The sequence below is a fragment of the Gavia stellata genome, chromosome 6 (genome assembly GCF_030936135.1).
Source record: "Gavia stellata isolate bGavSte3 chromosome 6, bGavSte3.hap2, whole genome shotgun sequence".
In the NCBI taxonomy this organism is placed as follows: domain Eukaryota; kingdom Metazoa; phylum Chordata; class Aves; order Gaviiformes; family Gaviidae; genus Gavia; species Gavia stellata.
The window spans coordinates 19,416,967-19,431,653 of NC_082599.1; positions in this window are offsets into that span (position 1 = coordinate 19,416,967).

Below are 14,687 nucleotides of genomic sequence, written 5' to 3' on the forward strand. Positions count from 1 at the left end.
CAACCTTTCTGGCTTCAGCTTATACCAAACACAGACTGATTTGCTTAGAGGAGCTTGGGAAGCAGCAGCTGCTACAGAGCAGGAGCTCACAGTGAGACTAGGAAGCCTTTATTCCTGAGCACCTTCATCTCTTCCTTCTGTATGAAGTCCCACTTCTCCAGGTTCCTCAGTGATTTAATCAAGTCAGCAGGTTAGTTCATGGGATATATTTTCCTGTCTTTTGCCTAAATCTAGTTCACACTTTGTAGCTCTGGAAACCTCTCACCAGTATCACGTCTTACTGCTACTTTGCAGTTAATGTTCATGGATTTAGATGTACGGCTGCAGAGGGAAAATCATCCAAGACCAAAGTTTATAGGTCAAATTGAGGTCACATCTTTCTCTGTAATAAACAGCCTTCCAACATGACTGCCTAACTTCTTCCCAGAAAAAAAAAAGCTCCTTTTTACAGCTACCTTTTTGTTTCCTGCTTTTTGCCCAATTATCAACCTAATGAGCCAACTTTCCACTTATTCCATTACTCTGCATCATAGACATTGTATTCTGATCTGAAATATTGCCAAATGCTCTAAAAAGCTATTGTACTCCCCTCGTATGCCGTAACATTAATATCTTCAATCAATTCCACTACATTAATGAGTTATGACCTTTCTTCCTAACACTACAATCACTTTCCCGTCTTCTGCCCCTGCCTCTTGGTTGGTTTTCCATCACTTGTTTATTCTTCTCTTTAGTTAAGAATAGGCTAAAGGAATTTCTCAACCACTTCAAGTAACAATTCATGTCTCTAATTCCCCTGAATGTTTCTATTTTCCAACCTTTAAGGTTTTTCTTTAAATATCAGTTGGCAAGTAGCAAGCATCATTCATGCATTTGAAGTTACAGCTGAAATCCATACAATGTCATTATATACTACAATAAAAATGTATCGATTGGTCTGATTGAAACTAGTGAATTGAATGTAACTTTCACTGTATGCCAAAATGGATACTCTAAGCAAAACCAGAGATAAATCCCATTTGAAACCTGGTCCTCAGAACTGACATTTCAGGGGCAGCTAAACTGCCAGCCATTTTCTGTTTGCATGTTCATTTAAAAAAAACCCAAAACCAACCAAAAAAAAAAAAAAATTAAAATGGATGGAACAAATGTATACTTGCAGTCCAGCTTAAATTATCCTGGTAGTCCCTTTTAGTCCAATGCCCTTCTGCTTGCTTAATCACCTGGTTTGAGAAGTGAGATGAAGAGACTGCAACAAGAAATACGGTGTTGGCAGGAACGAGCCTGTTATGAAAGACATGCAGAGACAGGGAGACACAGCATCTCCAGTTAGATTTGAGGAGTTGCAGAGCACGTGCCAGATGGCACACACATTTCTTCCATGTCCGAACCAAGTGAAAACCAACACAAGTTAAATAAGGCTTTGCTGCATCTGAATGCCATCTATTTATATGCATAGTACATCCAAACATTAAGCCTATAAAGGCTACTAGACACTCCCTAAATGAGATGATTTCTTTAATCACAGGGATCCAAAGGCAGTTGAGAGTCTACTTCTGCCATATATGAAACGTGGTGTGCTTCTGGAGACGGCTGATGGCTTTGGCTGTGGCAGCAAGGGGGGACCTACGTGAGGGCCCAGTGGCCCAGTGACCCCTGTGAATGGAAAACAAAGTTATTTTCATCTGGGCGCTTGCGTAAGGAATAGTGCAGAATCTTTTTTGCCCTTAGTCCCTGCCCCATCCCTGGATACCCACATCTGTTCTGGGAATGTTGTTCTTGCTCCGCCAAACCCGATGCCAAGCTGGGTGCCCACACGGGTGGCCAGAGGGCTGGCTGGTCACTGCAGCACTCCAGGGCCACCACACCGTGCCAGCACGGACAGCGGGGTCAAGAGCAGCGAGAGCACAGTACCACATGCCAAGTGTGCCTTGGGGGTTGTACGATTCCAGCGATTTCACTGAGTGAAATGAGAGCAAAGAGGTAAAGAGTAGCAAGAGGCGCTTTTGACCAGAGGCGGATTGGAGAAGCATCGCTCAGACAGGTCAGCAGGGAACAGACAAGAGGAAATGAGGAACAGTGCAGAAAAGGAAGAGGGGGAAAGAAGAGAAAAGCATATGAGGTGGTTTCTGTTGCTTTTTATTAGTGTTGTAGACTTTTTATGTTTTACAAGAAAAGTATTTCAGTCATGTTAAAATACCCCAGTAAATCAGTACATGTCCTTACAGTTGCAGAGATACCATCTTCTAAGTCTCTGCTTTCTCCCTCAGGTTTTATAGATTCCATGTCAGTATTTTGTCCCCAATCCCTGAGACACTTTTACCAGCTCAGCACTATCAGTTCTGCCTCGTTTCACTCTTCTTATCTTGCACGATTTCAGTTTACGTACTCTCACAGCTCAGCGACAGCTTTCTCAGCAACTGTGGACCAAAATCAGGCGGCGATGCTGCACAAAACCAGCCAAAGGTCACGGCCAGACAGTGTCCCGGGCTGTGGACCGTGCTGCATTCCTGGGCCTGACTGCACAGCTCAGGAAGGTCCTGTGGTCCCTCTGTGACTTCTCACATGCACTGCGTAGGAGGGACAACTGCACGGGCCAGGTCCCACCCGGACATGCTGATGTACCCACAGGGATGCCCATCTCTTTCTACACGTGATCTGAGATGCATCAGTCGGATGACTTTCACAATGAACCTATGAGCATGATATTCTGCGCACACAATAAACTGAAATACATATACAATCTATATGCATGTACTTTATACATACATGTGCGTGTATGTAAATTCTCTCACGTTTTCTGTCTCTCAAAACATACAGTATACCCTGGGAACCTTAATAATCAGGAAGAAGTCATACAGCTTCAGTTAAACAGACTGCTAAAGTATAAGTGCTCATCCAACGTTAAACACATTTTTGAGGTTTAAAAAAAAAAAAAATTCAACACTTTCTTCTTTCTTTACCTCAGAATTATCACCAGACAAAAAGTAGAACACCACCACCCCCCCACCCCAAAAAAGCTGTTTCCCTGGTATCTAGCCTCACTGCAGCAGGAATTTACACAAATCTCTCAAGAAAACCACAGCTCTACTTTTATAGTAAGATTTCAAGGCTACAGGTGGCCTGTTTTAGTCATGGCCATGTTTAAAGGCATTGTTTAAGGGGTCAGAGTTTCAGTCTTGGGCATTAATTCACAGACACTCGGCAGAATTGTGTCCGACTTCTGACTATTCACTGGATCTGATTTTTGCTGCTGTTTTTCCCCCTTTTTTACTTTCTACATATTGAAGTCTCATTTTAAAAATAGCTCTTCATTTTTGTGTCATTCGTTTATGAATCTGGGGAGGAGGAAGGCAGGGAAAAAACCCAACATCCCAACATCAATGTGAACAAAAAGAAATGTTGCAAAAAATCACCACTTTCAAGCTTTCTGGGAAAGATATCAGCTTATCAAATATCAGCACACTCATGCATATACGCCTCTTCTCCTCTTAGGTCAAGTTACAATAACAAAATAATGTCTTCTGGTTTTCCTCTCCACTGAAAATTGTTGCATACATACACTTTTCCTTCCGTTCAGACCTCACGGCAATTTGTAAAATCCTGCTGTCTGATAGCTGTCAGAAGTAGACTTAATGATGACACAGTTCACAGAACTTAAGTATGAACATTTCAAAGGATACCTGATTCCACAAGGGCAATCAAACTCTTGATTTGCAGTCCAAGCATCAGCCTGAAAGGAACTTAATTACATTAACTACAAAATGCTTATTACAAGATTATTATTTTTTTAATTTTACGATTCTGGTATTTTGAGTTGTAATGTAGAGTTAAATTTACTCTACAAAGACTCATTTTAAATTCTCCTGTGAAAAGGATTAGAAAATTAAAAAATAGTGATGCTAAAATGACTGTATGATAATGGGTGATGGTGAAGAATTTGAGTGCATTATGCAGACATCTGCTTTGCAAACCAAAAAAAAATTACCAAGGTGGTCTCAATGACACTCCAAATGCTACTGTTATGTGGCTTATTTCTTCTGTTTACCCTGTAAAAACAGATCTACAAACCGCATCTTCACTAACAACATCTATTGCAGCTGTCAAAAAAGGAAAAAAAAGGAAAGGCAAAGGAAACACGGTGCATACAGAAGGGAAGGGAATTTAGGAACATGGGACTGGGCAATTCTTTCTGGGGAATTGGAGACAACCGCATAATAAAATTGCTTTCATAAGCTGATCAAAAAACTTCTTAAATGAAAGTGACAAGAAACTCATCAGGGGAAAGTTAGGGGCCATTGGAGGTTAAAAAGACCAATTTTTGTCTTTTTGGTCCTCACCCACACAGCCACAGTAGCCATAAGGCACAATAACTCATCAGCTTCTCAACTGCACAATTACTTTTAAGCTGTTCCATTTATATGTGATTTGATTTATGAAGCAGATCATGCAATTAATACAAGGAACAAAAACTCATCACTAAAGAAGATGCTGCTTCTGTTGCCCCTGAACAGCCACTGCCGTGGGAGGTGAGAGATCCACTCTTCACCCCGTAGGCTTAGCTCAACAAGCCATGTGCTCACAGAAGGCAAATTTTATTTTGGATGGATTTAAAAAAAAAAAAGAAATGTAGTTTATATTTCTTCATTTCCCCCTGTCAGCTGTCAGCTGTGCCTTGCGGAAATGAGTAACAATCTGTGATGTTGGGCACTACAGAGATCTTAGTAGTTTGTGAAGTAGTTTTTCATCTAGCTTTTGTACCGGCTGTATACAGCGTCGGAAAGTTCACTTTGCACTCAAGATCTTCTGGCTCAGCTTCACCACTCTGCATTTTGAAAAGGGGTTGACTGTGCATTAGGTTTGATTAGTCTTTAGTAAAGTAATTCTAGTGTCAGGCAAAAGTAGCACAGTGGATAATTGTGTCTGTTTTATGTTCAGACGCCTTTGAGAAGGAAGGGACCTGTACTTACCACCGTTTCTTTTCACAATAATATGATGAATAAGAAAGTATGAGCTTTACCATCAGTGACCTAGGAGCACAAGGAACAGAGTTGTTGGCAATTCAGTTGCTGCACACATCCTGGAATCTGGACTTAGAAGGTAATTTTAACAGTTTGAAAATGTAACATCTTTTTGCTTTCAGTAAAGGAAGTGAGAGCTGGTTTTCTGTTTTCAGCAATCATCAGTGTATCTTCAGCATCCAATATAAATACAGAGAATCCAACATATTGTTTTGATCACAGATGAAGTACAATCATACAATTTGGAAGCATATTAAATATTTAAGTCTCTGATAATTTTCTGAAATGCATATTTCTAGGTTTCTGAGACTGAGGAAATGAAAGGAAGAGAGTGAAAGAGATTAATTATGTTACTAGCTTGGGGAAGCAACTCTCCATGTTACATAATGACCCTTTGTATCCCACTTACTTATTTAAAAAACTCATGGAAGTGCTCTATAAATCTAACTTCTTTTCAGTAGGCAAACCTGGTCATCTATCAGTAAATCAAATCAGTAAACAACTGATTTCCTTTGGAGTACAATTATTCCAGAAAAATCTTTCATCAAAAAATGTAATCCAGAGTGATAAATCATCTAGAACAATAAAATAACTTGCATGAACAAACACAGCTTCTGTCAGTAATTGTGCTTGCTTGCCCTAGGCATAAGTTTGTTACATATGGGAAGTGATAATACTTGTGGTTACAGTTCCCAGTATCACATTTTCCTTTCCCAGTTCACACTTACCCATAGCTATGCTTATCCAGCAGCAGTTACATAAGATGCAATTCCAAACATTTATAATCCACCTCTTGCAAACGATAAACTGCATCAAATTAGCCCCTGATGTGCTTTGTACTAGCAAAGCAATTTGCAGATCTGTCATGAAGTATCAGTACTGTTATTTGTCAGCAGTCAGTATGGCCATGTTTTCTGACAGTGTTACCTGCAAAGGCTTGGTTATGTGAACTTACAGTGGCTGTCATGTAACTGAGAGACCCTCAGGCAAAAGGACAAATTCAGTGTCATTTATTTCCCCCATTTCTGCAAGCTGGAGTACATATCCATCTGATTCAACAACACAAGATGTCCCAGAAGCAACATCAGCAATGGTTGAGACCACTGATTTCCACTGGTGGTGTCCATTGCACCCTACTCATTATGGCATTTTGGGGGACCCTGAATCCTGCTGTTGCCTTTACTAACCTGTTTCATTTGTTTAGCTGTGTGTATTTCTACTTACAGACTATCCTTCAGCATAAGACCTCTCCACATGCCAGCCATCAGCCCTTGAGAGCAGAAAATGTTTCTTTCCTCAGTACATTTGCTTTTCCTTTTTTTAAACCTCCTCCATGGGACAGGCTTCTTGCTCTTCTCAGTGGAATCCTGTCCCCATCTACTCACCTAGTGCTATGCCTAATTACTGCAAAGAAAAACCAGTGTGTAACTTAACTTGAAAGGTAACAGCAACAAATCATTTACTTCCTCATCAATATTTCATATGTATAACTTTCTTTGTACTGCCATTTCCACATCCTTGAAATGGTCATTTTCACTTCACCACATTTCTTTAAAATTTGCAGCAAGTGGGAGATGTTCAGGCCCTCAAATTTTACTGGTAGTCAACATAAGATACTATTAACTCAGGTTTGCCTCTACAGTCCTTGTGCCAGATTCAACTAGCGGGTAGGTTCTACCAACTTGATCATTCTAAAAGTGTTTTTTTGACTGACAATTGTTTTCAGCAAACAAAAATTCATATTCTGTTTTGCACAGCCACCTTTGAGAGATGATAGAGGTATAACAGCGTGTTAGGAAAAAGAACAGCTGCTTAATGTCAAACTAGTACCCACTCACTCGGCAAAGACTGTCATTAGTGTCAGCGGCGGATGCAGCCACTACTCTGTCCTCTCAGCTGTGTTAAATGATAGGAACCAAAACCAGACGGCTAAGGCTTCAGCAGGGGGAGGCACATGGAGAAAAAGGATTAGCAGGAAATGTACACGTGCATTAGAAAAGATGCCATGGAAGTTTCACTACAGCAAAACAATAAAAAAAAATAAATTAAGTCTATCATAATCCTTTCTGTTGACTTGAAAGAGACTTGAAAAAAATTCCACACCTTACATTGGATTTCAGTTTAAGCACAAACTTAAGGTAATGTCTTTTTTTCCAAACCAAAATGCAACTAGGGCACTAGCTAGAATGGAAATATAAATGATTACTTAGCTCAGGTCTGATCTTACAGAGTCAGCAAAAGTAAGCAAAGTAAGATCAGGACCTTAACCATGGGGGAAAAAAAAGCAAGCCTAATATGCACATCTCTGCATTATATAAAATCTAGTGCACTTGTATTCGTTTAGTAGGTTTTATTATGCTCCCTTCATGCTTGTATTTAAGGAAAAAGAATAACAACATATTTAATTTTAGCATGCAAAGATTACAAGAAACTGGAAAAGATATAAAGCCTGAAAGAAAGCAGGGCTGCCTGTGGGCTCTGTTATCAACCTGGATGACAGGCATTTGAAAATATGTTGCTTGGTCATTTTAACATTAAGCTATGAAAAATCCTCCCCTGCACAGCAAGACATATTATTTATACTGTTTTTTCCTGCAAATACGTTATCTGTTCTTCTTTATCCCAAAACTCACTAAAAGCCCCATATGCTGCATCATATTCAAAACCCCAAACACTTGGGTTTTGCATATAAGACCATGGTATTATTTGTGCTTTTGATTTAAATATTAAAGAATTGAGGTTTTTTATTTTAGATTCTTATATTAAAGCAAAATCGTTTCAAAATTTACAGTTGAAAAGTCTCTAGCAGCATACAATGCCATGAATTAATGTGGTGTTTCTCTGACCTGGAACCATCACATATTTCTGGGTACTCCATATATCAATGAGTATTAACCTAATTATCATTAAGGTTTCTTACTTAAATTTATGTTAATTAAGTTTTATAAAAATGAAAATATGTAACATTACAAATGCTCACAATAGCCTTTCATTTAGAGTCCTTCAAAAACTGCAAGTAATTATCATGCCTAGCAAACTTCTGTTAGGAATGCCATCTTGTGGTTAAAAGCTGTATATAACAATGATTCGAGGTAATTTTAATTAAATTTTTACTTGAAAAAAATACCATTTTTGCCGAAATGACCTATTCATGTATGACCTTTCAGAATTGTAGAGTATTCTTTTATTAACCATTCTGGATGAAAATGGCTGTGAATATGGCTTTCCAGTCCTCATTTGTATACAATGCTAATTAATTATGCAGGGAGCGCTAGTTTTGTTAGGACATGGGATGCATTTATTAGCATTTTAAACAGAACCAGATTGCCATATGTACTTAGTAAAAAAGTCCACTAAATGCCTGCTCTATTTAGATATAATTTAGTGAATTAGTCTAAAATGTATAGAAAATACACACATTTTTCTCAAGATATGTTTCTAGGCCGGAACCCTATGAGCACACTTTACCTTCTCTAAACTTTATGGAGCACCTTTGGTTGGTATTTAAAAGGTCAAGTTTAACTGTAAAAAGGAAACACTGGGTTTTTCAATTTGTCTTATGTAGATCTTATTGTGAGCTGTAAATGAATGGAAAATGGCCATTGGATCACAGCTTGCTCATGAAAGCAGAGAGAAATGACAGGTAAACAAGAATGGAAAGAAGGAGTCTAAAAGCATCGAATAAACTTCAAAAGATCTCTAACTTTTAAAAGCTTAGAAAAATGAATAATAATTAGCTACATTCAATACAGCTGACATTTGCATAGGCACTTTCCTACTATGTATGTTCACCTCATTTTCATAATGAAAGTATATCTTGCCCAAACCATCACAACACATATTGTACCATGAAATTTAAAACTAATGAGCCATACCCTAATAGCCATGAGTCAAGTCAGGGTGTGCATTAGTAGTCCATTTGCAATTCTCTGGAGACAGAAAGAACAAGGCTAAACATATCCAGTAGCCTATTTAGCGCACAACTTGCTCTGTGTACTGATAACACTATAGCAGAGCTGAAATGAGTTCACAATCTCTAGCACTCAAACCTCTGTGAAATACCGCTCATACTTTTGTTGGCATGCAAGTTACCCCTGGGGCAGCCAAATAGGACTGCCATGATTATTTAGTTTGACCTCCTGCATAACATGGATCTGACTTGCCTGAATTAGTCCTCTATCAAATCACATCTTTTCAGGAACTCATCTAACACATCCAGACTAGCAGAACCTTTACCATTCTGTTATGTGCCTTTATCTCTTCTTGTAGTGTGTCCAGCTTCTACTTACAATCACTGGATCACTCTTTCTCTGCTAGATGGAACCTTTACTCTATTATCAAATTTTTTCTCCAAAGATGGTTCTTCTAGGCTAACTCTCCTTTGACTAAACTAAGTAGGTTCTACTTATTGAGACTCTCATGCCAGTGCTTCTCTTTAATCCTTTTATTGCCCTCATGACTATTTTCTGTCCAATTTTCCAGCATTACTGGAAATTGTGACTGTTGGAGTTGGGCACAGCATTCTTCTAAAAGGTTACACCAAAGTCAAATATAGACAGCAATATTATTTCCCTGACCATATTTCCATTTCTAAACCTGAGGATCTCACTGGTCCTTTTGGCCACAAGGCATGCTGAAAATTCATGTTCAGTTGAGCATGCACATCACCTCCAGACACTGTTCAAAGTCAGCATTTCCTGCAGCAAATTCTTCTATTTGGTAAGTCTGTCCTCAAACCTCTGCTCCTAGAGACACAAGTCTACTTTAGGCCACAGTGAAATGCAGATTGCTTACAGCTCCCGACCAAGTAATTCATCTTACTCTGCTTAAGTGGCTCCTTAGTATTTAAGTTTTGTGGCATCCGTAGATTTGAGCAGTCATTATTGTATTTCCTTCTGTGTTCTTAACAAACTCATGGTTAAGAGCCAAATCCTGTGCGAACTCACATAACAAATCTGTTCAGTCACAGCTGTCCTTCCAGATTTACATTTTGAGATCTTCAGGTTTGGACTCAATTAGTGTTATGATGAATTTTAAATTTGGAGGTGATACTTTGCATGTTTCTATAGCAATAACATTTAAAATAAAAAAAACTATTTGAAAATCTAAGGGTATTCCAAATACCAGTGATGAAATGTCTAAATAAAATGCTAGAGCAACAATTCCTGTTCTATATAATTTTTTTGGTAAAGTTTGAGATACACTTTTTATGAAAAATGTGTTCCTGTGTTGCACAGAGAAAACACTGTTGTTTCTCTACTTGGTTAAATTTGATAAGATATTGTACATAAGCAGGTAAATCAGGTGTTTTCTTAATGCTACTAAACAATTTTCCTATTAAACATTTTATTTCCTGGGCTGTCAAGAAAGTATCCGGAGACCGTCTTAAACAGCTACCAGGGAATAGTCTTCTCAAGTAAAATTGGCATTCCTCAGGGGTCAGTTTAACGTCTTTGTCGGCGACATGGACAGTGGGATTGAGTGCACCCTCAGCAAGTTTGCCGACAACACCAAGCTGTGTGGTGCGGTTGACACGCTGGAGGGAAGGGATGCCATCCAGAGGGACCTTGACAGGCTTGAGAGGTGGGCCCCTGCGAACCTCATGAAGTTCAACAAGGCCAAGTGCAAGGTCCTGCACATGGGTCAGGGCAATCCCAAGCACAAATACAGGCTGGGCAGAGAATGGATTGAAAGCAGCCCTGAGGAGAAGGACTTGGGGGTTTTAGTTGCTGAGAAGCTCAACAAGACCCAGCAATGTGCGCTTGCAGCCCAGAAAGCCAACCGTATCCTGGGCTGCACCAAAAGAAGCGTGACCAGCAGGTGGGCAGAGGTGATTCTCCCCCTCTACTCTGCTCTCATGAGACCCCACCTGGAATCCTGCATCCAGCTCTGGGCCCCCAATCTAAGAAGGACATGGACCTGTTGGAGTAAGTCCAGAGGGCTGCGAAGATGATCAGAGGGCTGGAGCACCTCTCCTATGAGGACAAGCTGAGAGAGTTGGGGTTGCTCAGCCTGGAGAAGAGAAGGCGCCGGGGAGACCTTATAGCTGCCTTCCAGTACCTGAAGGGGGCCTACAAGAAAGCTGGAGAGGGACTTTTTGCAAGGGCATGTAGTGATAGGACAAGGGGTAATGGCTTTAAAGTGAAAGAGGGGAGATTTAGATAAGATATTAGGAAGAAATTCTTCACCATGAGGGTGGTGAGGCACTGGAACAGGTTGCCCAGAGAAGCTGTGAATGCCCCAACCCTGGAAGTGTTCAAGACCAGGTTAGATGGGACTTCGAGCATCCTGGTCTATCGGTAGGTGTCCCTGCCCATGGTAGGAACTAGATGATCTTTAAGGTTCCTTCCAACCCAAACAGTTTTATGATTCTAAAAGGCAAAACCAGCTTAGATCTACCTCCATGCTGAGAGACCTTAAAAAGTTATACGTAAGTTGGAGAGTAAGACAAACATTGATGTCTTTTAGATTGCTGCATTCTGAAAAATTGTTGAAGCAACAGCTCCCCAGTTCTGATAACCATGCAGAGCACATTTATGACTACTATGAAAAAACACAGTAACATTTAAATCCTCCTCAAGCTTCTAATGTATGTTCAGAATGAACTGCTTGTTCACATTAATTCACTGAAATTAACTACTCATTTCTTATTGCTGTTTTAACCATTCAAGTAATTTTTAAACCCATGATCCTGAAATCATATTCGACGTAAACCAAAGTTGCTCCACAACTGTTAACAGACAACCGGTTCATCCCTCCACTGAACTAAGCGTGACTAAGATGAAACTGTCATAGATTTCCTTTTCCATACTAATGCCATAGAATACAGACTTCCCATGTAGCACCAGACAAGTCTGTGGTGCAATGTAAACAGAGGGTTTAAACATTTGCTATTTTTGACGTGGGTTTTTTTTTTTTATACATACTTTCCTTCCAGGATGATGCAAATTATCTCACTAACATCTGTCAATCTCAGCAAAGTGAATTACTAGACCATTTACTATAGACCTAACTTTCAAGTAAACACAGGACAGAACATCTCTTTCAAGATTTAAGAATACCAAATTCTGAAACCACTTCTTTTAGTGGATTTTCTTTACATCACATTGATAAGGATTTAAGAACATACTTGCAAAGAAAATGCTACGGAGTGGATCCTGCAGTATTTATTAGAAAAAATATAGTGTATACAAATTACTAATGCATATTTCAGGCATGCCAAACATGATATACTTAATAACAATGTGTGTTCTTAAAGTCCTTGAAGAGCAAAATTGACCTCTTGAAAAACAAGAATCTTCCCTTTAGAGTTCCATCTGCTAAAATATTCCATCACTTCAAAAACATAAATAGCAATTCTTTCTGAACCGTAAGTTAGTAAGAAAATAGAATTATCTTCTGAAGTCTCCCTATCTGCTCTATTCACCCTTTACCTCAAATCCCTCTCCGTCACCCTGAGAAGCAGGACTGTGACTAAAGGCAAGTAATGAGCAGCTGGTAAGTCTGTAAGCAAAACAAAGTATTTTCCATATAATTACTCTCATAATAAAAAGTGTAAATATAGACATTACATTTGTCCTTAAGGTTTTTCATGTGGTATCAGTGTTCAGCAAAGATGTATCTATACAGAAGAATAACAGCTTAACTAAAGCTATGCTATTACTCCAGGTCAACAAAGCATGGAAATGCGTATGTATGCATGCTCACAGTCTCTGTAAACCTGGCTTGTATCGGTTTAGACTGCAACATCCTATCTTTAGACAAATAGGAGCAAACTGTGTATACACCAAGCCTAAATGGCTTAAAGAATCCTGCTAACTATCAGAACGTAGATTTGCTTTTGTGCATCATTAGCACACCACTTTTGCCTTAAGAAGTTAATAGAAAATATTGTATGACAACATTCAGTGTGCACAATGTCTGCAAAAGACAAAAAAAGGGCACTTGTGTCCACTCCTAATCATTGATGCCCTTTGAATCTTTCATAACACTGATAGTGGGGAAAAAAAGTGCAGTAACAGTAGCACAATGTTTGTTGAACCACAGGATTTTGCTGACTGACATTTAGAAAAGCTGGGCTGGGAAGGCAGAAGGATTGCTTCCCTCACTATCCTATCCCCCTGCAGCCAGCTATAGCAATGAGTACACGGGAAATTTCTTCTCTTCTATTCCTCCAGGCCCAGCAGAACAAGGCAATCCAGAAGATTGTACATTACAGCTACAACAACACAGCATCAGCACCTGGTCACGAATACTGTGTATATCCAGGATCATGACACTTCTGCAGCATTTTATAGGGCCCATTACTAGAATCTGCAAGCAGATGTGGTGCACAAAAATAAGTTTACTGAAGTTATAAGAAAGTTCAAAAATTAATACGTCGTCTTTAAAAATTAGTAAATACTGTATTGTAAAAGCCTTTAGAAATTCTGAGAAATGTACTAATACCATACGTGCTCTTTAACCACTGCCTTTATACACCTTAACTTCACATTGAAAGCCCATAACTAAGTGCAACTGCTCATGTTTTTACTTATTCAATTCATGTAACCATATCAACTCTTATGTGATATGAAAAAAGCAACTAGGAATTTTACTAATACTTTCTCCTTCAAACCAAGCTTGAGTTACTGCCATGAACTTTGAAATATTCATTGTTTGAGTCATGCCAAAATAAATCCTCTGTTAGTTTAGTTCTGACTGTTTTATCTAATAATCAGCTAATTCAAGGTAGGACATTGGCTTCTAGCCTAATCTTCTTTAGAATCTCAGCTTTTCTCTTTTAGTTGCTTTCTATGAAAACAGGCTCTTCTTTGGAGACATTTCTATAAAGTATAGTAACAGCGTGTAACAAATTGCCCTGAGGTGAAGTGGCATTAAGCCCATGGAACCAGGTACTGCAGGATTTCCAGAGAGTCCTTATGCTGAAACCAGTTCCCTTTCCAGTAATTCAATGCAGGAAGTTGGGTTTGTTTGGGGGCTTTTGGGTTTTGGGGTTTTTTTTAAGATTTAGAATTCTGGTTTTGTACTGAGCACATCCAGTGAAAGCATTACTTTTTTTTCCACTTGGAACTACTGTGAGAATCAGATTGAAGCATACAGAAATAAAAGGTGGATGTGCACTTACCACCTGCACAAGCAATGCTTCTTTTTTGGCAATATGCTTGTGCAACTTCTTACAGAACTTGGACTATTTTTTTTTAAATTACACATTTATGGTTTTTCTCATGTTGTGTCTGGAAAAATAACAAAAATTCCTCTGCCCTATGAGAAGAGACTGAATGAATTAGGTCTTTTGCCATGGAGAAAAGAAGGTTCAGGGAGCAACTCATCACAGTTTTCCAGTATTTAAAAGGTGGCTACAAAGAGGATGGAGGCTCTCTCTTCACAAGGAGCCACAACAAGGGGAAATGGGTACAAGTTGCACCAGGAGAAGTTTCATCTTGATATAAGCAAGAAATTTTTCACAGTGAGAACACTCAATCACTGGAACAGCCTCCCCAGGGATGTGGTAAAGTCCCCATCGATGGAGGTTTTTAAGATGTGACTGGGTGTGGTGCTAGATAATCTCATCTAGGCTCCCCTTCCCACGGAAGGTTGGACCAGATGATGTTTTGAGGTCCATTCCAACCTGGGCTGTTCTATGATTCTGTGAAAATAAAAATA